At 40.3% G+C, this 24,567-nt stretch overlaps 1 protein-coding gene across 1 annotated transcript in view; it reads right to left on the bottom strand.

The window, feature by feature from the left end:
- Window positions 1-24,567, bottom strand: part of LOC126262654 (laminin subunit alpha-1) — a 429,094-nt gene that overhangs the window by 297,934 nt on the left and 106,593 nt on the right. The gene's annotated exons all lie outside the window — the stretch shown is intronic.

The raw sequence follows: 24,567 nt of genomic DNA, 5'->3' as shown, positions 1-24,567 counted from the left end.
GAGCACTGATGGCATTGTTGTGTCTTTCAGCTGGAAAGCTATACCCACCATCTGCTGCATGTGGTAGCACAAAGTTCACTACAATTTCGTTTAACTCATAACTGGTGTCTACAATCTCTGTAGTTCATTAGTCACAGTCCTACACACATGCCAGAAACATCCATCTTCTCAGATTGTGAATCTGAATATTATCCTACTGTTTCTGACACACTTGTAGTTCTTGTGGGGGAATTACAGACCCGTTCTCAACAAAATCACGGTGAAGCACTAAACATAGTTCTTCAGCCTGTACACACTCTTTCACTTCTGCAATGTGTTGTTGCAAATTCTTCAGGTGCTGGTGTGTTGCTGCTTTCACTGATCTTTTACCAAGTTCATCAATGAAGCTGTCAAACACAACAGTTTTCTTAATTAGTTTATTTTTCTCCCACGTCGCATATGTAATTTCTGCAGAGTTATCTGCAGGCCAAGTGTCTGTAAAGACAATCCTCCCTTTCCAGGGCAGTCACCAAATTCTTGAAACAAACAAGTCTCTCACTTTACGTCACAGACTACCAATGACTTCATACACCCAACCAAGTTGTCATATGTCATGTGCTCCATTAAGTTCTTCAAAGTTACCACACAGAGTTCAAAATTCGCGAAGTACACAGATAAACAGACATCTCTAGGTGGGTGTAGAAATACCCACTAAGGTCATAGTGCATAAAATTTTGATCTTCCAATATGTGAAGTTGTATAGTTGCTCTTATAAATTGCAAAAGTTTCTTTAATACTAAGAGTCATGTACCTCTTCACTTTCACAACTTTTTGACCTTCAACTTTTGTAGTGTCTTTTGTGCTAGCACTCTGGCAAGAACAGTCTCGTTTATCTTCCAGGCAAAATGACTGCACTATTTGAACTTGAGCTGCCTCTATAGGATGACTAAAGGCTCCTTTTACAGACCTTACATTTCTTGATTTGTCCAACATGTAATTTGATACTGATGGGACGTGGTTCAAAATTGTTTTCTTCAAAAATGTCTATGGAATAAGAGTTAACACTTGCATCTTTTCACTGTAGGATGCACAATATTCAACAGCTGAATTGATATTTGCGAAAAATTCCTGGCAGGAGGTGCAAGAGTGCTTTGGTTCAGTTTCTTCTGAAGGTTGAATTTCTACTTTGAAGGGTGTGGTCAGTTTTGCTGTAGTGTATTCATCCATAGCTTTAGGAATTTCTCTGCACTTTCTTGATGCATAGTACTTATGACTCGACTTCACTGACCATGGTTTCTTAACAGGACTAAAACCTACCTCCGTAGTTGACTGATTCAGGGTATTTAATTCTTCCTCTACAGATGCAAAATCTGCATCATCTGCACCATGGGAGGCTTCACTTTGTTCAAATACAATCATTGTTGTTATTCTGTCAAATAATTTATAACACAAAAAGTCATCACTGGAAACATGTTCACTTTGAAACAGAGTCTTCAAATGAGAACACCTATTCCCAAACTGAACGAAGTCCGTTTTTTTGTTTGTCATATAAATCACTCTTTTATTGATATGCAAATAGTCAGCACATTTCACTCTCCAGTGGCCCCAGTCAGAAGATATTTCAAACAGTTCTTTTCACAAAACACAAAGCAACTGTGTCAACTGGCAAATTCCTCGAAAAACACAGAACTCATTGGATGGTCTCAGATTTCTTAGAAGCCTCTTTAGTAAACAAATTAGCACTGAACAACTACAATACAGAAACCTGCAATGAACAACCATGACAAAGAAACTGACAAGAAACTACAACACAGTGTAAGAAATATCTGTAACAATGAAAGTGAAAAGAAATAACTGCAAAGAACAAAGAGATAAGAAATAATGCAACAAAGACAATAGAAATATATGTTTAAATGTGTGTGAATTCCTAAGGGACCAAACTTCTAAGGTCACCGATCCCTAAACTTACACACTACTTAAACTAACTTACGCTAAGGACAATACACACACCCGTGCTTGAAGGAGGACTCGAACCTCTCATGGGATAAAAAGAAATATTGTAACAAAGAAATTAATAAGAAACAACTTCAGTGAAGACATACATTACCCTCGAAAGTTAAAAAATGATTTTTTTAAAAATTAAAACCATTCCAATTTAAAAGTTGAAGCTCTCCTTTACAGAATACAGTACTACATGGTACCGTACTAACCAACAGAAAAATTTTCTGGATTGGCATTTTCGAGAAATTTTTTTTCTGTAAATTATAAAATAATTCAAAAGGTGACAGTAGAAGAACTTTGACTGACACGTCCAAACGGAGGATACCACTGTAATCATAAAGCAATTATCTTTCAAATAAAAAAAATCTAACAAAATATCTAGAACTGCTACAGAGATACAGCATTTTAAAAAAAATTCTGGAATCCACATCTGCAAAATAGTGTTCGCAGTGTCATCTTTGGAGGCCTATATCTTGGGGCACGAATTTTTTTGGAGAAAATGAAAAAAATAAATGTCATACTTATTTCTGAATTTTAACATGTGCTTGATTCAGTAACATCTGAGACTATGAAGGTAACCCCCCTGCCTGAAGTAATCATAATAATAATAATAATAATAATTTTATTGTCGTTCAGCTGATTACAGCAATAGACAAAGTCAAGAGCATATGTTTCTACATAAACTACTATATCGATGTAAATTGGTTTACATAAAATAGGTACACATTAGAATACAGTATTTTCATCTTCAAAGAATTCATCAATGGTGTAAAACAGATTGTTCACTAGTAGCTTTAAAGATATTTACAGGCAGTTCTTTAACGTCAGCACTTAGTCTATTGAACATCCTTAGTCCAAGAACTAGGTAAGAGTTATGCGATTTTGATAATCTATGATATGGTACATCTACAGATGTTCTGTTTCTAGTATTATGGCTATGAATATCACTTGTCAACACAAAATTAGACACATTGTTTCTAATGTACATTAAAACATTGTAGATGAATAAGTTTACTACCGTAAGACACTGCAATTTAATAAACAGAGGTTTACAATGTTCTGTTTTATCAGAATCAGTTATTATTCTTATTACTTTCTTCTGTAAAAGTAAAATGTCACTTACATGACAGCTACTACCCCACAGTAAAATTCCATAAGAGATGATGCTTTGGAAGAAGGCAAAATATGCTGATCTCACATAGTCATTGGGAACATGTCTTTTTAAATTTCTAATTAGATAAATAACTCTTGAAAGCCTAGCCAATATATTTTTAATGTGTGGTTCCCACATCAATTTATTGTCAATAGTAACACCTAAAAATTTAACAGTTTCTAATTCCTGGTAGTTAGGAATCTCTTTGAGGCTAAAGTAAAGTGTCTGGGTTTTGTTTTCATTTAGCAAGAAGCCATTAGGTTTGAACCATAATGAGGACTGAGCAAGGGTATTTTCGGTCAGTGTTTTCAGTGTACCTAGATCAGAGTGATACCGTACAGATTACGCCTTTTTACGTGCACAGCTTTAGGAAAATAGATCTGTTAAAAAGAAGTGTTTTCATGTTAACTGGTTCTTCCGTTGCTTCATGTTAGTACAACATAATAATAAATGAAAAGCACTATATTGCTTATGTTCTACATGATCTGAGTTACTGTACTTCCACATGAATTCTGTTTCAAGAATGTCATTTACATATTTTAAGGACCATATTTAGGGTGTGTGATGCCCCTGTGAATAATTTATTTTATGCCCCCTGTTCCTGAACTTCAGCATTGCTGTTTATTTACAGATTACCAACAATAAAGCTGCATAATCATTAACTTCAATTATAAACATTACTTAAGGTTTTAAATAACATACAACACAAAGCACACGTGGAAGACATATATATTCAAAAATTATAAAATAACTACCACAGTTCAGTAGCCCCTTTTACTGAAAAATTATCACATAAGTATCAAACTTGAACATACTATATGGAAAAAAAGAAACCATGATACTTTAACACCCTATATGAAAATTACTTCACTTAAATCTGAAATTTCATCACTCCCAAATACACAGTACAATACCATTTAACTAACCTTTTCCAAATTATGGTGAATTTAGTGAAATGACTTTCTTCTTACTTTCGTATTTGCAAATTCATTCATCACGTCCTGAAGATCAGACTGACTGGCTCATGGCTGATTTTATGCGTATTGCTACAAGACTGATCAGGTGTTCTTACTTTTTATTGTTGTTGAGGATAGTTCTTAATACTTTTAAAACAGAAAAGAGCCTTTACAACTGAACTGTTTGTTGCTGGAGTACAGTTGTAGTCTTAAGTGCTGTCTGGCCTACACATTTAGAGTCTTGAGCGCTGCCAACACAATTAGATAGACTTCCCCATTTAAAAAAAAAAAAAAAAAAAAAAAAAAAAAAAAAAAAAAAAAATTCTACAGAGAAATGGAAGAGAAGACCACATATCAGCATCTCCTTTCTTCATACACAACCTATAGCTTTTGAACTTCATCAAAGTTGTTCTCTATGTCAGAATCAGACTTGGAGACTGCTCTAAGCTTCTCTGCAGCATCATAAATTTGAACAGTTTCTAGTTCAGCAATATTTGAGAGGGAGGAAAACCTTAAGTTAGATTCTCTGTAAACATTGACTCTCTTCTGCAACTTATCTTGAAGAATTTGTATACGATATTTTCATTCTTTTCCAGGTTTCAACACAATCTGATCCTGTTTCTTCTTCAGGACATTTGTGTTTGCCTTCTGAGTCAGATAATTCATCAAAGAATCTTTTGTGTTTAATTTTAAGTTTCCTTTCCTTATTCTCAGCAGCTAGTGGAGGTGGAACTGATTCCAAATTCCTGGTCTCCGTAAGTTTCTTTTCATCTGGATCCCTATGAATTGAAAAAGATGTCTGAAGCTCAGCTAAAAAAATACACTGTAAGAGTGTCAGCATTTCAACAGAAGTGGAAATGTCAACATCCTCGGCTCGCAGTTTTTCACAGCTTGGACAAACTGTTGCAGCAAACAAACCCACACTGATTAAAGCTACCTTAATGCTACTTAACTTTCTAAGACCAACTTCAGCTTCACATCTAACTATACGACTCCCATTCTCTAAAATTGTTCTTAAGAAAACATAGCTTTCCAAAGTGCATTCAAACTCTTTCTTGCACCCCGACATACACAGCATCATGCTGTATGCTGTGTCACACTCACAGAATCAAAAAATGTTTCCAAATGTTCCATCTGCCTTTAGAATCTGAAAAGAAGTTTATAAACTTTGAATCGTCTCAAACAACAACAAAATAAAAAAAAAAAAAAAAAAAACGGGCTGCTGCTGTACAGCATCAAGCAGTTCGTGAGCCAACTAGATTCAGCAGCCAAGCCAAACATGGAACGAAGAAAATTACGAGTTTCGATCCTTGAGTCTTGCTTGTAAACACATGTAGGTTGCGTTATCGTGTGATTGACCTCTACGGTTGACAAATTTCAGTCGAAGTAATTTTAAGGTAGGCTATTCAAAACTTATTCAGAAAGCTTCTCTCCATCGTGACCTAGACTTTTTAAAAAAACGCAAACATCTTTCAACTGAGAACCCACCTTCATTTTCGTGTCTAATTATTATACTTAACTGGTCATGAAGCGATATATCTTGTGTAGAAATTATTGTGATTTTTTTAAAAAAAATAACTTCATTAGATAATTTTTTCGGTCACTGATGCTCCCTTAGGGCATACTAAATCTTCATCTGTTGCTGACAAGTACGAAGTAAATCCTTTTCCACGGTTACCAAAACTAGTCATGGGTGACTGGAATTCGTCAGTAGGAAAAGGGAGAGAAGGAAACATAGTAGGTGAATATGGATTGGGGGGAAGAAATGAAAGAGGAAGCCGCCTTGTAGAATTTTGCACAGAGCATGACTTAATCATAGCTAACACTTGGTTCAAGAATCATAAAAGAAGGTTGTATACCTGGAAGAATCCTGGAGATACTAAGAGGTATCAGATAGATTATATAATGGTAAGACAGAGATTTAGGAACCAGGTTTTAAATTGTAAGACATTTCCAGGAGCAGATGTGGATTCTGACCACAATATATTGGTTATGAACTGCAGATTGAAACTGAAGAAACTGCAAAAAGGTGGGAATTTAAGGAGATGGGACCTGGATAAACTGAAAGAACCAGAGGTTGTAGAGAGTTTCAGGGAGAGCATAAGGCAACAATTGACAGGAATGGGGGAAAGAAATACAGTAGAAGAAGAATGGGTAGCTCTGAGGGATGAAGTAGTGAAGGCAGCAGACGATCAAGTAGGTAAAAAGACGAGGGCTAATAGAAATCCTTGGGTAACAGAAGAAATATTGAATTTAATTGATGAAAGGAGAAAATATAAAAATGCAGTAAATGAAGCAGGCAAAAAGGAATACAAACGTCTCAAAAATGAGATCGACAGGAAGTGCAAAATGACTAAGCAGGTGTGGCTAGAGGACAAATGTAAGGATGTAGAGGCTTGTCTCACTAGGGGAAAGATAGATACTGCCTACAGGAAAATTAAAGAGACCTTTGGAGAGAAGAGAACCACTTGTATGAATATCAAGAACTCAGATGGCAACCCAGTTCTAAGCAAAGAAGGGAAGGCAGAAAGGTGGAAGGAGTATATAGAGGGTTTATACAAGGGCGATGTGCTTGAGGACAATATTATGGAAATGGAAGAGGATGTAGATGAAGACAAAATGGGAGATAACATACTGCGTGAAGAGTTTGACAGAGCACTGAAAGACCTGAGTCGAAACAAGGCCCCGGGAGTAGACAACATTCCATTAGAACTACTGATGGCCTTGGGAGAGCCAGTCATGACAAAACTCTACCATCTGGTGAGCAAGATGTATGAGACAGGCGAAATACCCACAGACTTCAAGAAGAATATAATAATTCCAATCCCAAAGAAAGCAGGTGTTGACAGATGTGAAAATTACCGAACTATCAGTTTAATAAGTCACAGCTGCAAAATACTAACGCGAATTCTTTACAGACAAATGGAAAAACTGGTAGAAGCGGACCTCGGGGAAGATCAGTTTGGATTCCGTAGAAATGTTGGAACACGTGAGGCAATACTAACCTTACGACTTATCTTAGAAGAAAGATTAAGAAAAGGCAAACCTACGTTTCTAGCATTTGTAGACTTAACTGGAATACTCTCTTTCAAATTCTGAAGGTGGCAGGGGTAAAATACAGGGAGCGAAAGGCTATTTACAATTTGTACAGAAACCAGATGGCAGTTGTAAGAGTTGGGGGCCATGAAAGGGAAGCAGTGGTTGGGAAAGGAGTGAGACAGGGTTGTAGCCTGTCCCCGATGTTATTCAATCTGTATATTGAGCAAGCAGTAAAGGAAACAAAAGAAAAATTCGGAGTAGGTATTAAAATTCATGGAGAAGAAGTAAAAACTTTGAGGTTCGCCGATGACATTGTAATTCTGTCAGAGACAGCAAAGGACTTGGAAGAGCAGTTGAACGGAATGGACAGTGTCTTGAAAGGAGGATATAAGATGAACATCAACAAAAAGCAAAACGAGGATAATGGAATGTAGTCAAATTAAATCGGGTGATGCTGAGGGAATTAGATTAGGAAATGAGACACTTAAAGTAGTAAAGGAGTTTTGCTATTTGGGGAGTAAAATAACTGATGATGGTTGAAGTAGAGAGGATATAAAATGTAGACTGGCAATGGCAAGGAAATCGTTTCTGAAGAAGAGAAATTTGTTAACGTCGAGTATAGATTTAAGTGTCAGGAAGTCGTTTCTGAAAGTATTTGTATGGAGTGTAGCCATGTATGGAAGTGAAACATGGACGATAACTAGTTTGGACAAGAAGAGAATAGAAGCTTTCGAAATGTGGTGCTACAGAAGAATGCTGAAGATAAGGTGGGTAGATCACGTAACTTATGAGGAGGTATTGAATAGGAATGGGGAGAAGAGAAGTTTGTGGCACAACTTGACTAGAAGAAGGGATCGGTTGGTAGGACATGTTTTGAGGCATCAAGGGATCACAAATTTAGCATTGGAGGGCAGCGTGGAGGGTAAAAATCGTAGAGGGAGACCAAGAGATGAATACACTAAGCACATTCAGAAGGATGTAGGTTGCAGTAGGTACTGGGAGATGAAGAAGCTTGCACAGGATAGAGTAGCATGGAGAGCTGCATCAAACCAGTCTCAGGACTGAAGACCACAACAACAACAACAACAACCAAAACTAGCTTTATGGTCAGCCAAAACAGAATCATATTCCACAATTAATTCCAAAAACATCAGGAAATTTGCATTTTTCACAAAGCCAAATGCCTCTTCACCTTCACGAAATGCTAGATGTGCTAAGATGTGCACCAATCACTGAAACCAGATATTGAAAATTGAGATGCGTCATTGAATAATTTAGGACAGTGCACAGAACTAAGACCCTCGGCTAGGAAAATATGTAAAATATTCACGTTTGATAATTTCCCCAATCACCAAAACCCTCTGAAACAATTTTCTGCTACATAGTACATAATCGCTGAGAGCCGTTGGTGTGTCGCCTAAAGACACAGAAAATTAAGCATTTTTGTTTTGGTTAATACAATTTTTAACTAAATAAACCAGTGTCTGGTCATTGTTTTCCCAATAAAGTGGGTCATTACTGGGAATAGGATTTAGGGCATGCAGATTCTTGATATCCTTACAGAACTCCTAAAGTTAGAACTTCTGTATTCTCTAAATTTCATCTGCACTTACAGAGCTTCATTTTTCACTGTTACTGTTTTGAACGGTAACTTCAACTGTATCTTCAAAGCCACACGGTTCAGTTTCACTTTTACCACTAAAATATGAGGCCAGTCGCGGTATTTTCTGTAAAAGTTTACTATCCTTCTGTCTTTTTTCTTCAGCTTTCTTTCGATATGCAGCGCCTCTTAACCTAGATCACCCATCCACGCTGTTCCCGTGAACTTAAGGAAAAAAATTTTTGATGTAGAATGTTAGAAACTGAACATTCAGTAGCCTCCGGATTATCCGGCCTAATGTGGCGAAAAGTAAAGCTGGACAACAGATAAAACGGTTCATCACCCATTTCGGACTCTTTAATTAAAGCACAAAGGACCTTACAAACAAACTTTAACAACTCACGCACTTCGGCCGTCGGATATGCAACTGAAAGAACAAAGAACACAGGGTTGTCAAGAAATCTGCATCATACGTGTTTTCATTGTTGCTTATGAACGCTTCTAGGTATCGTTTTTTGCAAGGTCCGGAGAGTGATCTCGTAATTTATACAATATTACAATTATGACTGCAGATGTGTTAGAAACAAAGAAAGATGTATAAAACATTTTGAAAGGCCACGCAGCATTGTTGCCGGCGCCTGCTTGCTAGAACATGGGGAAAAATACAGTCTGTTCAATAAATGAATCATTTTCCTATAGAGAAGTATTATTATGTTGTTTTCTAAGTAAGTCGGACAGTACGGATACCGGATAGTCACGAGTCAGGTAGTTGAGTGTCCACTGTACTTTGATTATATCAAATTCAATGGAACCAACTGCACCATGACCAGGTAGTACTCGAATTACATACCGTAATTTTGAGTTGAGAACCAAGTGAAACGTTGTGCTGTGTTTGGCGGCAACATAACATGAATGGATGAAGAAATGAGCAACGCGCCACAACAAAGCTCTCGTAGACCACGTGATTATGTAGAGGGTAAGGCTCGATTCACACGTTGGGAAACGTCACGTCAACGTCAACGCGGGTTACGTGACGTCAAAATGTTCGTTCAATGCTTTCAAATGGCAAAGTTCACACGGTGGGCAACGTCACGTCAACGTCAGTTTGCTTGCCGGCCGGTATACTTCGAAAGAATAGTTTGACGTTGACGGTGGGGGTCACGTGGTTGGCGAACTGATTACGATTGGCTGTTACTTTTCTGTCTGTTGTGCGGCTGCTCGCATGGCACGAGTTTGATTCTGTTAGCAGTGTTCACCACATCGAAAATATCTACTGAGTTTTTAGTTATAAAATGTTTTTATATAAACATGAACGACGAGAAGTTAATTGAACTTGTTCGACAAAATGTGGAGTCGTATGACATGAGCTGCAAAAAATACAGCGACACTTTTTTTAAAGAAGAAATATGGAAGAAAATTGAATTGGTTATCGGTCGCCCAGGTAAATAACTGTGTGACTATTGTAGGCCTACTGCAGATTATATTTATTTTTTATGTAATGTATTTAGATGTATAACATCGCACCTGCATCTATTTATGTATTATGTATTCACGATTAGGAGGCGAATACGCTTAGCAGAGGTTAGAGCCTTCCTGCTTTCCAATTTCACAATCATTCGCGAGTCGTGAAAGTTTATTTCGACCATGTTTATATGTAATACTTATCATTCCGAAGCAAATATAAGTATCCTACGCCACATAGTCATTTTGGCTAGTAGTTTACTTATGTATAGTATTTATTTACATACTTTCTGGTACTGAGTCTCACTCAACATTTCGTATGGATACAGCTTATTTAAGTACAACTACAATAAAAGTTCGATGTTCCACATTCATATACAGTGTGCAGTTGGTTCTCTGCAGTGCCAAAGTTTAGCCAATAGATCAATTTGTTGATAGTGTCCAGTATTACAATAAATATTCTGTTCTATAAAATACGTAGAGGTACAGAACAGGAACCCTCCAAGCTGAAGCATCAGACTCACCTCAAACAAACCATTAGTTTTTCTCGTGGAGAAATTGCACGGCGCGTGTTTGTGTCTGCTTTCTTGATGCTGCTGCTTGTCAAAGACAGCAAATTAAAAAATTGCTGTCTCGACATTCGTAAATATTTATAAAATGACGTCTCCTCTTCTTCCAGCTCTCTATACAATGTGTGATATTCGCCTTCACACATTCTCTTCAAAATCATTTTCTTCACCCACGTTCGTTTTGATTGCCTTGCCAGTTTCCGCAGCAAGTTCATCAAGACTAAATATAATGTCCGCCATTCTCTCTCGTAAACACTTCTGCGAGTTTCCAGTAACGCGCCAAAACGTGGTTGAAGTTTTGCCGTCGCTTGACGGTCTGTCCAGTGTGAATGCAAGTGGATTTTTGACGGTGTGTGCGTCACTGACGTTAACGTCACGTTGCCCACCGTGTGAATCGAGCCTAAAGCTGTGTCAAACTGAGAGCAGGCTGTCCGTGAGCTCGGTTGTCTGCTATAGAGATGGACAAACTCGTTCATCCTTGGGAACTAGTTCACTGGTGATCGCTCTTGTTTGGGAACCGTTCATTTTTACTCGTTCACTGTTCATTTGTGCTTGGTATATGGTTCTTATGAAAAATTGAAATTAGTAGTATAGTTGACTGAAGATGGAGGGCGCCAAGAGGGGGCACTTGCCTCCCTCCTGGATTAGTGTTTTCATTCATAACAGAATTCTCACAAACTCGTTCATCCTTGGGAACTAGTTCACTGGTGATCGCTCTTGTTTGGGAACCGTTCATTTTTACTCGTTCACTGTTCATTTGTGCTTGGTATATGGTTCTTATGAAAAATTGAAATTAGTAGTATAGTTGACTGAAGATGGAGGGCGCCAAGAGGGGGCACTTGCCTCCCTCCTGGATTAGTGTTTTCATTCATAACAGAATTCTCACACACTTGTAATTTTCGTGATTCTGCAAAACCTCTCGTTTAGCGAACTGTAGCATTATGTGGCTGATCGCAGTGAAATAATATAAAGTGGTGCACGAAAAACCGAGCGAGAGTACAGACTGCTCACCAGTTACGCACGATTTGTTGACCGTTTCGAGCAGAATAGCTAAACATGTAATAATTAGGCAGTGAAGAAAAAACAAATAAGCTAATGCAAACAGTAACTTCGAAACAATAGATGACGGTTGTTCGCCGACAATGAGCAGTATAAAACAATTAATCATAAGAATAAACCTGATGTAAACAAAGACAAACGCGATGGTTGGTCAGAAGCCGTAGCACACGTACACTGGTGTTGTTACGCTCTTGGAAGTAGGTCCTACTTATGTATAAGATATCTTATTACTAAGTTACGTTAAATGAAGCGTTAAGATATTCAAATGTATTAACAGCCATCATTGTATTTCGTAATCACGCTTTAGCTACGTAGCTTTTATTTGAAAAATCTTGTACAGTCACGGCCTCTGCAGCGTTGTGTTCTGATTGTCGCGCTGTTAATGTGCAGTCTGAAACTGGCTGAGGCTGCTCTATGTTCCGTGTTGAAACAGTCGAGTGGAACACGGTTAATAAGTGCCGAGAAATAGGCTGTTCTTTATGTTTTTCATAAATTTACAGAGATAACCGGCTTTGAAGTTTTCCTAGCGTTGTAGCCTATACAATGCAGTTGACTAGCAACAAGGATTGAACGTGTAGCGCAGTCGGTAGCGCAATTGTACGAGCAGCGATGGTAATCATTCGTGCGTGGGATCAGGTTTCCCCAATAAAACTTTTTTTTTCATTTAATTTGAAATACCTACATCTCGTAATTATAAAACTCATCAACATTTGTTATGAATAATGCACGTCTTCTTGTTTCTAATTACATATTGGACGCGAAATTCCTGTTTCCATTTCAAATACAAATTCTTAATTATCGATATTTTATGAAAGACTATTCATAAAAGTTGTTTAAATTCAGAGAACATAACGATTTAATTTTTTAATGCAAAAATGAAAAACCAAATCCTCTTTATTTGGACTATGTCCATCGCTTTATATCACAGAGGTAGATAAGTATCGTAGAAACAGCCATCAACGTATTTCGTAATCACGATTTCGCTATGTATTTTTTATTTCAAAAATCGCGTACAGCCGCGATCTCTTTAGTGCTGTGCTCTAATCGTCGCACTGTTAATACGTAGTGTGAAAAGGCTGAGGCTGGTTCCAGCTCCGTCGTGAAACACGCGCTTGGAACACCATTAAAGAGTGGCGAGGAACAGATTGTTCTGAATATTTTCAACAAGTTTACAGAAAAGTATTCGTTGCCAGCGATACGGCAGATTGCGGAAATGACGTCTGAATATACTGGTATCTTTTGTGTCAAGTGTTCTGAGTGCGCGGAAAGAAAAACAATACCGGCAACTTTCCACACCAGGGAAGACGCGGAAACGTCAATCGTGTACCTTCCGAATATGTGATGATTTTGTTAAAAGTGCTGTGCGGTCAAAGGTGCACGCGTTATTCTTGAGAAGCGAGCCCACAATAGATAAGGTTCTTAAGCTTGGTAAATGACGATGATGATTTGCCCACTTTTAAAAGGTACATTGGTTTCCAGTTCGAAAAAAGGAAACGAAATAGTATAGTAAGACACAACAGTTACCGATACGAGGCAAGCTTTTGTTGCAGACCTGTCACAGCCGGCCGCGGTGATCTCGCGGTTCTAGGCGCGCAGTCCGGAACCGTGCGACTGCTACGGTCGCAGGTTCGAATCCTGCCTCGGGCATGGATGTGTGTGATGTCCTTAGGTTAGTTAGGTTTAAGTAGTTCTAAGTTCTAGGGGACTGATGACCACAGCAGTTGAGTCCCATAGTGCTCAGAGCCATTTGAACCATTTTTTAGATCTGTCACAAGAGATAAAGAACCCGACGGGAAAAGGAAAGAGGTTAATTATTGTTCATACTGGTAGCAACTGCGGTTTTGTGGAAGGTAGTAATTTAATTTTTGAATCTGCGAAAACAGGAGACTATCACGAAGAACTGAATGGTGAAGTGTTTCTTAAGTGGTTTACAGATGTTCTGCCCAAATTAGAGCCCTCCAGCGTTATTGTGATGGACAAAGCACCTTATCACAGCGTTAAAATTGAGCGTAGGCCGCTAAAATCTTGGAAAAAGCAAGACATTGTAAAGTGGTTGGTAGAAAACGAAGCCAACGTCGATCCTACCGCAATTAAGGTTGAATTGCTGCAACAGGCTGAACGTTATACTGTTGACCAATACATTGCTGATGCAGCTGCCAAATCGGCAGGTCACATTGTCGTTAGGTTACCACCGAAATCTGAACCCGATAGAACTGATTTGGAGCCAGGTGAAGGGGTTTGTCGTCAGAAATAACAAGACATTTAAGCTGCCAGTCGTACTTAAACTAATGCGCGAAGGTTTGCCACACGTCACTGGCGGGATGCAGAACAGCGAGCGGTTCTAGGCGCTACAGTCTGGAACCGAGCGATTGCTACGGTCGCAGGTTCGAATCCTGCCTCGGGCATAGATGTGTGTGATGTCCTTAGGTTAGTTAGGTTTAAGTAGTTCTAAGTTCTAGGGGACTGATGACCTCAGAAGTTAAGTCCCCGAGTGCTCAGAGCTATTTGAACCATTTCTGATGCAGAACAGCATGTCGTTAAAGAAGAGGAGAAACTGTGGCGCTTGGATGGTTTCGTGGGTGCTGTTGTTGATAGCCTCGTCATCAACGCAGCAGATGACAGTTCGAGTACGGATATGTATTCTTCGGATTCAGATATGGAAGGAGTTCAACGATTACCAGACGAATGACTGTAAGTAATACCTTCAGTGGATTCTATATTTAACTATACGGTGAAATCCTTCAGTACCCTCTTACGTTACACGCAGCTTATGCAGAAAAATTACTCTGTGGTTAAGTCAGGAATTTTCATCCTTCTTGTTTTTAATTACAGTAGTACATTAGCTGAAAACGATAACATGTTGGGTTTCCGTCTAATCGTCTAAGAGGCGTGTTGTGGGGGATTTGCACTGTATTATTTCATTCTGCTTAAAAATTAAATGACACTGGAAGCTTTATTGCTCCTCTGCTCGTCTCTTTTTACGTGTGAACTGCAGCTGGCCACGTCACTGCAGCCTAGCTGTACCAGCTGACCGGCCACTGCTGTCCTAGTTAGATGCGCCGGTAAAGCTGTTGTCCCTTGTTATCGCTAAGTCGATGTGCCCGTCAACGCATAGCACAAAACGTACCCTTATTATCGTACTTGACAGTACCCGAGACAGCGTGGCTGCAGTCCCACGTGAAACGGAAATCCAATGAGGTTCCAGCAAACGCGGAAGAATACATAGTGCAATGTTTACATCAGGTTTATTCTTATGGTGAATAGTACTCGGGGCCGATTTCTGTGCGTCACCCTGTACCACTGAAATATATTGTAGAAGTTATCGTATTCTCTTTGCAAAATGGGACACCAGAAACTCGATTATGGAGCGCGGGCTTTATTCGGTTGTACGTCGGTCTGCCTTCCATAACAATGAACATGCCCTTTTACCTTGGATCAAAAATGGCCACTCGTGTGTGCCGTGCCGACTCCCTTTGCATGTGTGATAACAAAAAAAATCATACCTTTTTATAAGTATTTCTTCTGCTGTTTATCGAAATAGTGAAGTAAGCTGACATGCTGTTTTGTTACCTGAAAAGATGTATGTATTACATACCAGGTAATATTTATGTAATTTACTTCGTCATAAAATACATTTTAATTACCTGTCGTGGACGCTGAATAGAATACGAAAAGAACTAGAAGTTCAGAGTTCAAAAAAAGTTTGAAACAGATCTAGAATGGGCGTGCGCAGCGAACGAAACGAACAACAAATCGATACTGAATTAAAGATGAGCAGTCGGCTGTGGAACTGCGACGAGTGGCCACGCGAAGGAGGACAAGACCGGCCCAGTGAGACCGAGACAGACGGGAACAGGACCAAGGTTGGAACGAGACCGGCCGATGTGCCGTTGCGGAAACGAGATCGACCGTTTCCCGTTCCCGGGACCTGTAAGTAGAAAGCCGCGGCCGAAGTGAACCATGAAAGGCCGTTCCTTAGAATTCGTTCCTCGCTCGTTCCGTTCATCTTACTGAACCGTTCCTTTGGACAGTTAGTTCCCGAACGACCCATCTCTAGTCCGCTGCGATCGGCTGCTGTCAAACAGAGCGCGAGAAGGACGCAGCGATCCAGCTGTCGAATGGAGCTCGTTGCGAGCGAGTCAGCTGCTGTCCAGTAAACACGACTAGCAGTTCTCACGACGATCAATTGTTGCCTTTATTTGCACCCGCGTCGAGGAAACGAAGAAACATGAAATATGAAATTAACACTAAACGACAAGATGACGGGGAATTTCATCGTCGTCGTCGCAAGTAACTGTGGTCTTGTGAAGACCGTTAATTCAGTTATTTTCGAATGGCTCGCGAACAACTGGAAACGTCACACAAAATGATTTAACCGAAAATCTCAAAAACTGAAACGGACTAGAGAAAGCCCATAGATTTAAAGGAAAGACTTATCAATTTATTTGAGGCAAGCAGGTTATTTATGATGTTAACTGAATCTTCCGTCGCGGCTCGGTAGAACATTATTTCTGATAGAAACCATTTATTTTATTTTACTATTTCCTGTAACTATGTATTTTCCAAAATAGTAATACTCATACAATTTGGAACTATGTAAATAAAATATAAATTGAAAAAACAGCGACAATAGTACTTTATTGTACAAACAAATGTCAGCTACAGGTCGATCATCTACAATGAAACAAAATTTTGCCTCCTCTGGAGCTACAAAAGTTTTTGGAAGATTCCCTTGATTCCAAAATTGGAATGGTGACTTCATTTTATGATACAGTGACACCACCGAGTCGGGTGATAGAAGGACTGCGGGATATAGCTGTGGTGGTGTTTCATCGTCTAATTTCGCAGGTTCAATCTATCGAAATACTGCGCCAGCTGAATTTTTAAATGAGTCCGTGCTCGAGCTGGGAAAGCCTCAAACGAATGTGCGTAACTCAAAAAGAAGTTGCCATGTGGTCGAACTCGCGCTTTTCTCTCCTGTTACAGAATCACGTATGTTGATAATTTCTGACTGCAGCTACAGCTTCGTTTATTTCTTTGGGTGTTGACTGACATTATGGATTCCATTATGCCCATAGTCAGGAAATGGTTCCTCTCACTCTTCAGCATTTGGTGATGTATGATGTGACGACAGTGTGTCAGGAAGAAACTCCAAATGACCTACCCATGGCCAATTCTGATACTTCTTGGCAGAACCTATGCCTCCCTTTATGAATTTAAGGTGTTTGTTATGGGAATCTCGTAGATGTTCCCGTTTTACACAAACAGTCTCAACTGTTGGTCAGGCCATAAGCAAATTATTTTATTTCATATGATGCGTTTATTAGTAACAAATAGTACAATTTGTTCCAGATATTTGGCCACTGGTGATCCACACCTCATCATTGAATTTAATTTCGCATGGGAAAGATGTCACTTGTACTCAGGTGACACATGCGAAAAGGTTTCCGATGTGAGTGTGGCCGCACGACGAGAATTAACAAACACTGAACGCGGAATGTTAGATGGAGCTAGACGTACGAGACATTCTGTCCAGGAAATCGTCAGGCAATTCAATATTCCGAGATCCACAGTGTGCCGAGAATACTAAATTTCAGGCATTACCTCTCACCACGAACAACGCAGTATCCGACGACCTTCACTTAACGACCGAGAGCAGCGGCATTTGCGTAGAATTGTCAGTGCTAACACACAAGAAACAATGCGTGAAATAACTGCAGAAAACTGTGGGACGTACGACGAACTTCCGTTAGGACAGTGCGGCGAAATTTGGCGTTAATGAGGTATAGCAGCAGACGACCGACGCGAGTGCCTTTGCTAATCCCACGACATTACCTGCAGCGCCTCCCTGGGCTTGGACCCTAGTCGACTAGAAAACAATGGCCTGGTCAGATAAGTCCCGATTTCAGATGGTAGGAGCTGATGGTAGGATTCGAGTGTGGCGCAGACTCCACGAAGCCATGGGCCTCAGTTGTCAACAAAGCACTGCGCAAACCGGTAGTGGCTCCATAATGGTATGGGCTGTAGTTACTTGGAATACACTGAGTCCTCCGGAAACCATTTACAGCCATTGATGGACTTCATGTTCCCAAAAACTGATGTCATGTCACTGGGCCACAACAGACCACGATTGGTTTGAAGAACATTCTGGAAATTTCGAGCGAAGAGTTTGGCCACCCGATCACCTGACACGAATCTCACGAACATTTATGGTCCGTAATCGAAATTTCAGTCCGTGCACAAAATCCTGCACCGGTAACACTTTTACAGTTATGGACACGGCACTAGAAGCAGCAACGTTTCTGCAGGGGACGTCCAACTACTTGTTGGGACCATGCCACGTGGAGCTGCTGCACTGCGTCGGGCAGAAAGAGGTCCGGCACGATGTTAGGAGGTATCCTGCGACTTTTGTCACCTCAGAGGTATGTGTGTGTGTGTGTGTCAAGAACTGTATTTACCTCAACCAGCAGAGGAAATCTGGAAAAAACTGAGAGGGGATTGATGAGACGCGATTGATAGAACCGTGGCAATTTCCTGAAAGAATAGTCAGCATAGATGGGAAGCATGTTAAAAGTGAAGTGTCCTAAAAGCAGTGATTCAAATTATGTTTGTTACAAAAACTTGTTTTCAATTGTCCTGCTTGCAGTTACTGATTACGATTACAACTCCGTGGTTATCGACATGGGCAACTGTGGCAGACTCTGTGACAGAACAAGTTCTGAAAACTGTATTTATTCCGAGAAATTAAACGAGGAAAATGTCTTCTTCCTCCGAAACCACTGCCAGGCACAAACATACCCGTCCCTCATGAGCTGATAGGTGATGCAGGATTTAAATTACAAACCATGAGATGACCCCTTTTCCCAAATCAGCTGCATTGGAAGAGCCATCAAAAGCAGTTTAAATAAATAGGCAGGAGTCGTCGCGTGGTGGAAAATGTCTTCGGTACACTCGCTCAAGACTAATGAGTCTCTTTAAGGCCTATAGATTTAATCAGGCTCGGATCTGGGGGGTGTGGAGCAAACTGGGATATGTGACCGGGTGGCAGTTTCAGGGGGCGCCAAATTCATATTCTTGAAGAAAAAAAATCTTGTTTCACAAAGTGCCTAGCATCCGGTGCACGTTGGTCTTTCGATTATTTATATGATTTCGAAACGGATCCCTGTTAGTTTTTGAATATATTTGAAAACAGTCCAAGCTTATTTCTGAAAGAATCAGTTGACTTTTGAATGCGTGCGTAGTGTACATGAGGTCTCTGCCAGGGGAATCCCCGTCGCATCTAGAAATAAAAAGTTTTCCTGCAGACAAAAAGGGGCGGTGCTATATATGCTGAGACAAATAAACCAGAAGTGGTGAATGCCGATCGATGTTTGTTTATATGGTTGATTGGGTGTGCGAATGATAAGCGTTATATTCAGACTACCAGAGTGGAAATAAACGGCTAACAGGAATAATATGTAAGAAAGATTATGTTTTATCTTCTCGGTGTATCCAAGAAAACGAAATTTCGACAGAAAGTTTGTGCCAGATTGCTACACTACTAAGGGCCAGTTATACAGTCCCCGGATAGTAGCCGCTTAAGTTATATTCTCAGAACATCCCGGAAAATGCGTTGTACCAACACGTAATAATACCTAACCTGAGAATAAACGCGTGATAACTGAAACGGTGATGCTGGCAGGGTTAGTGAAGTTGGCCGGAGATTAAGTTGTCATGGCAGGAATAGTTATAGAATTAGTGATGACAAGATTGTTTTCTAGACTGAGGAAGGAGAAAAACGGGAACATCACAAAAACTATATAGAAGAAAATGACGATTCCAAATACATATAAAAATTTCTTACTACTACTACTACTACTACTACAACTACTACTTTTCGATCTCATGCTCGAGATATTAGGGCATATCAATGCAATGTGAAACTATTTGCCGGCCGAAGTGGCCGTGCGGTTAAAGGCGCTGCAGTCTGGAACCGCAAGACCGCTACGGTCGCAGGTTCGAATCCTGCCTCGGGCATGGATGTTTGTGATGTCCTTAGGTTAGTTAGGTTTAACTAGTTCTAAGTTCTAGGGGACTAATGACCTCAGCAGTTGAGTCCCATAGTGCTCAGAGCCATTTGAACCATTTTTTTTGAAACTATTTCCTAACATAAAAGTTTTTGTTTGTAGTAGGCCTACTAGGCATTTGATATTGGTACTCCGTGAGTTATATTCTGTCGTATTATTTATGTAAATGAGTTAGACAAAAACGACCATTTGTGCCAAAACAGTCTCGCTTATTTGGTGTGTGTTACAACTGGTGCAATATTAGAAAGGCCTATTTCCTTTTATCTAGCAGACAGTAACATAACAGACGTATTGAAATCGAGAAAGCACGTCAGTCTTGGGTACTATTCGTATTAACAGCCTTTTCAGTATTAGACAACGACATTTTGATTTTTCGTGTAGCAAAATGTCTGACTAACTTTGATGATGTAATAGATTCTTTCGCAGACAGGAAAGCACGCCGTATAAAGATGTAGCAAGATTAGAGAGGAAAAAACAATACTCGGACCTAAGGATTGAAGAAATATGTACTGTCATGCTTGTCTCTTGTCTTGACTGGTTTTATGTTTCCTATTTTTAATTTTATGTCACATAAAAAAGAAAGTTATTGACTAATAGACAATAAAGAGTGCAACTTTTCTGAAGAGTTCTTATTCTCCCAGTCTCAATCCTCCCCCCCCCCCCCCCCACTATTAATTGTGAGCTTTTTTTAAGAAGGAGGGGGGGGGGATGTTGGATGTCAAACCGGCCGACAGGGAACAGGAGAGGCACCACAGGACAGCCTAATTTCCACTGTCTTGAATGTAGGCTTGATGGCTCCCATTACACAACATATACGTTTGAATTCTACAGAGCGAAATACAGTGACGTGCGACAGAAGAATGCTCTGTGAAGAGCACTTCGGCACACTTAACACCAAATAACAAGTCTTTCATTTCGTTGAACATATACGTTTTATACAGGGTGGTCCATTGATCGTGACCGGGCCAAATATCTCACGAAATAAGCGTCAAACGAAAAAACTACAAAGAAAGAAACTTGTCTAGCTTGAAGGGGGAAACCAGATGGCACTATGGTTGGCCCGCTAGATGGCGCTGCCATAGGTCAAACGGATATCAACTGCGTTTTTTAAAATAGGAACCCCCATTTTTTATGACATATTCGTGTAGTACGTAAAGATGTATGAATGTTTTAGTTGGACGGCTTTTTTCGCTTTGTGATAGATGGCGCTGTAATAGTCACAAACATATGGCTCACAATTTTAGACGAACAGTTGGTAACAGGTAGGTTTTTTAAATTAATATACAGAACGTAGGTACGTTTGAAAATTTTCTTTCGGTTGTTCCAATGTGATACATGTACCTTTGTGAACATACCATTTCTGAGAACGCATGCTGTTACAGCGTGATTACCTGTAAATACCACATTAATGCAATAAATGCTCAAAATTATGTCCGTCATCCTCAATGCATTTGGCAATACGTGTAACGACATTCCTCTCAACAGCGAGTAGTTCGCCTTCCGTAATGTTCGCACATGCATTGACAATGCACTGACGCATGTCGTCAGGCGTTGTCGGTGGATCACGATAGCAAATATCCTTCAACTTCCCCCACAGAAAGAAATCCGGGGACGTCAGATCCGGTGAACGTGCGGGCCATGATATGGTGCTTCGACGACCAATCCATCTGTCATGAAATATGCTACTCAATACCGCTTCAACCGCACGCGAGCTACGTGCCGGACATCCATCATGTTGGAAGTACATCGCCATTCTGTCATGCAGTGAAACATCTTGTGGTAACATCGGTAGAACATTGCGTAGGTAATCAGCATACATTGCACCATTTAGATCGCCATCGATACAATGGGGGCCAATTATCCTTCCTCCCATAATGCCGCACCATACATTAACCCGTCAAGGTCGCTGATGTTCCACTTGTCGCAGCCATTGTGGATTTTCCGTTGCCCAATAGTGCATATTATGCCGCTTTACGTTACCGCTGTTGGTGAATGACGCTTCGTCGCTAAATAGAACGCGTGCAAAGAATCTGTCATAGCGTGCAAAGAATCTGTCATAGTCCCGTAATTTCTCTTGTGCGCAGTGGCAGAACTGTACACGACGTTCAAAGTCGTCGCCATGCAATTCCTGGAGCATAGAAATCTGGTACGGGTGCAAGCGATGCTGATGTAGCATTCTCAACACCGACGTTTTTGAGATTCCCGATTCTCGAGCAATTTGTGTGCTACTGATGTGCGGATTAGCCGCGACAGCAGCTAAAACACCTACTTGGGCATCATTATTCGTTGCAGTTCGTGGTTGACGTTTCACATGTGGCTGAACACTTCCTGTTCCCTTAAATAACGTAACTATCCGGCGAACGGGTCCGGACACTTGGATGATGTCGTCCAGGATACCGAGCAGCGTACATAGCACACGCCCGTTCGGCATTATGATCACAATAGCCATACATCAACACGATATCGACCTTTTCTGCAATTGGTAAACGTTCCATTTTAACACGGGTAATGTATCACGAAGTAAACACCGTCAACACTGGCGGAATGTTACGTGATACCACGTACTTATACGTTTGTGACTATTACAGCGCCATCTATCACAATGCGAAAAAAGTGGTCAAACTAAAACAGTCATATTTCTTTACATACTACACGAATGTGTAATAAAAATGGGTGTTCATATTTACAAAAAACGCAGTTAATATCCGTTTGACCTATGGCACCGCCGCCTAGCGGGCCAACCATAGCGCCATCTGGTTTCCCCCTTCAAGTTAGACGAGTTTCGTTCTGTGTAGTTTTTCGTTCTGTGTAGTTTTTTCGTTTGATGCTTATTTCTTGAGATATTTGGCACGGTCACTATCAATGGACCACAAAGATGCGCGTTACAAAATGATCATATTTTTGAAAAATCGATTTTTTAAAGTTTTGACGTCCTATTTCAAACTCCCGAGAGAGATTGGGGCGGGGGCGGAGGGGGGTGGGCTCAGCTATCAAGTTTTAGCCCCGGTTCGGCAATATCGTAGCTCCGGAACTGGACTTATCAATCGATTCTGCAGACGCTGTTGTCATAGCGGCATATTTGCAGCTTAAATTGTGCTATAGTGACACCACTAGTTTGTGCAAGCACACTAGTATTTCAGCTGAACTGTATGTGCACAACAATATTCATTTGGTACTATATCATGCAATTGCGCATTTATTTATAAACAAAGAAAACGCGTGTTTGATGTAAACTTGCGTCAATTTTTCTCCCTTGTTGCCGCCTTTTGCATCACACTTTTACCGTCATTGTGTCGTATATCGTACAAAAATACATTTGCGCTCACAAACACAATCAGTCTTTCTGTTGCCGCCCCCGTCTTGCGCACACTTGCCCGCCACGAGTCTTGTAGAAAATCGCAGCTGCGCGCCGCAGGCAAGGCTGGCCTAGCGGCTTGAGCGCTTACCGTTTGACAGAGCCTTAAGCCCTCGCACATGGATGACGTTATACTTGGTTAAAGAACCACGAACGACGGTTGTGGGTTGGACAAATATATGGAAGGACCTTGTAATTGCATGCTTGAACATAAATGACAGGTACAAATATTTGTCAACACTTGGTCAATAAATTATTGTATGCCCGAATGCTGATGCAATGAACATTAAAATACACTAAACAATTTTTTTTTCGATAGAAACATTTTGCCGCCCCCAAAATTTTGCCACCCTGTGCAGTCATAGCGTTGCGCCTGCTTAAATACGGACCTGCATATTTTTTTCCAAAAATGACGTTATAACCTACATGAATCCCACTATAAATTTTCCCAGTTCATTAAAAATTGAAGTCATTATACTTTTATGTTCGTTTCTTAGCTGTCATTTTTGCTTCATACAGGGAGGATTCACGTTTGCCACTTCTGTATCACTTTTGCCGAAGGAAATATAATTCCATATTTTGCTCTTTCTCATGATACGTTCGTACACAAGGTGGCTCGGTCTCATCCGCATGAACAGTCAGCACTGCGCCTGTTTCAGATAAAAATGTCCTGTACTAATGTGTAGAAAATTCGTGGTCTGAACACATCATGTTTGTAATGGGGCCAGCTGCTTGCTTGTCTCATGATCATCACACGATCTCCATGTGAATCATCACAAGAGCCATATTTTCATTAAACACTAAGACATGTTTGTTTCATATTGCGTCATGAATGTTACAACCACACTGACAACAAATGTATCACCATAATATGTTGTGGTAGGGGTACATTCACTCCATTAATCATGGACGTTGACAAGGTGGGTGATTTCTGAGCCTCACTGATGCAGACACGGGTACAGTAATGCAACCACAATGGAAGGGTGTCTGTAGAGACGCTAGACAAAGATATGGTTCCTGAAGAGGAGCAGCAGCCTTTTCAGCAGTGGCAGCAGCGTGGGTGATTGGCTGATCTGAACTTTTAACGTTGGCCACCATGGTTTTGCTGTGTTACCACTGCAAACAGCTGAAATCATGGGAAAACTACAGCCGTTATTTCTCCCGAGGGCATTCAGCTCTGCTAAAGGTTAAGTCATGATGCTATCCTCTCGGGTAAAGTATTTCAAAGGGCAAATAGGCCCCTATTCGGATCTCCGGCGCCGAATATTCAGGAGGATGTGATCAACAGAGCACAACTGATCCTCTACTGATTGGAGCGTGGAATGTTAG

This window comes from Schistocerca nitens, chromosome 6, assembly GCF_023898315.1.
Source record: "Schistocerca nitens isolate TAMUIC-IGC-003100 chromosome 6, iqSchNite1.1, whole genome shotgun sequence".
NCBI classification, from domain to species: Eukaryota; Metazoa; Arthropoda; class Insecta; order Orthoptera; family Acrididae; genus Schistocerca; species Schistocerca nitens.
Note: the sequence above shows the minus strand (reverse complement) of the source record. Positions and strands in the feature narration are given on the sequence as shown.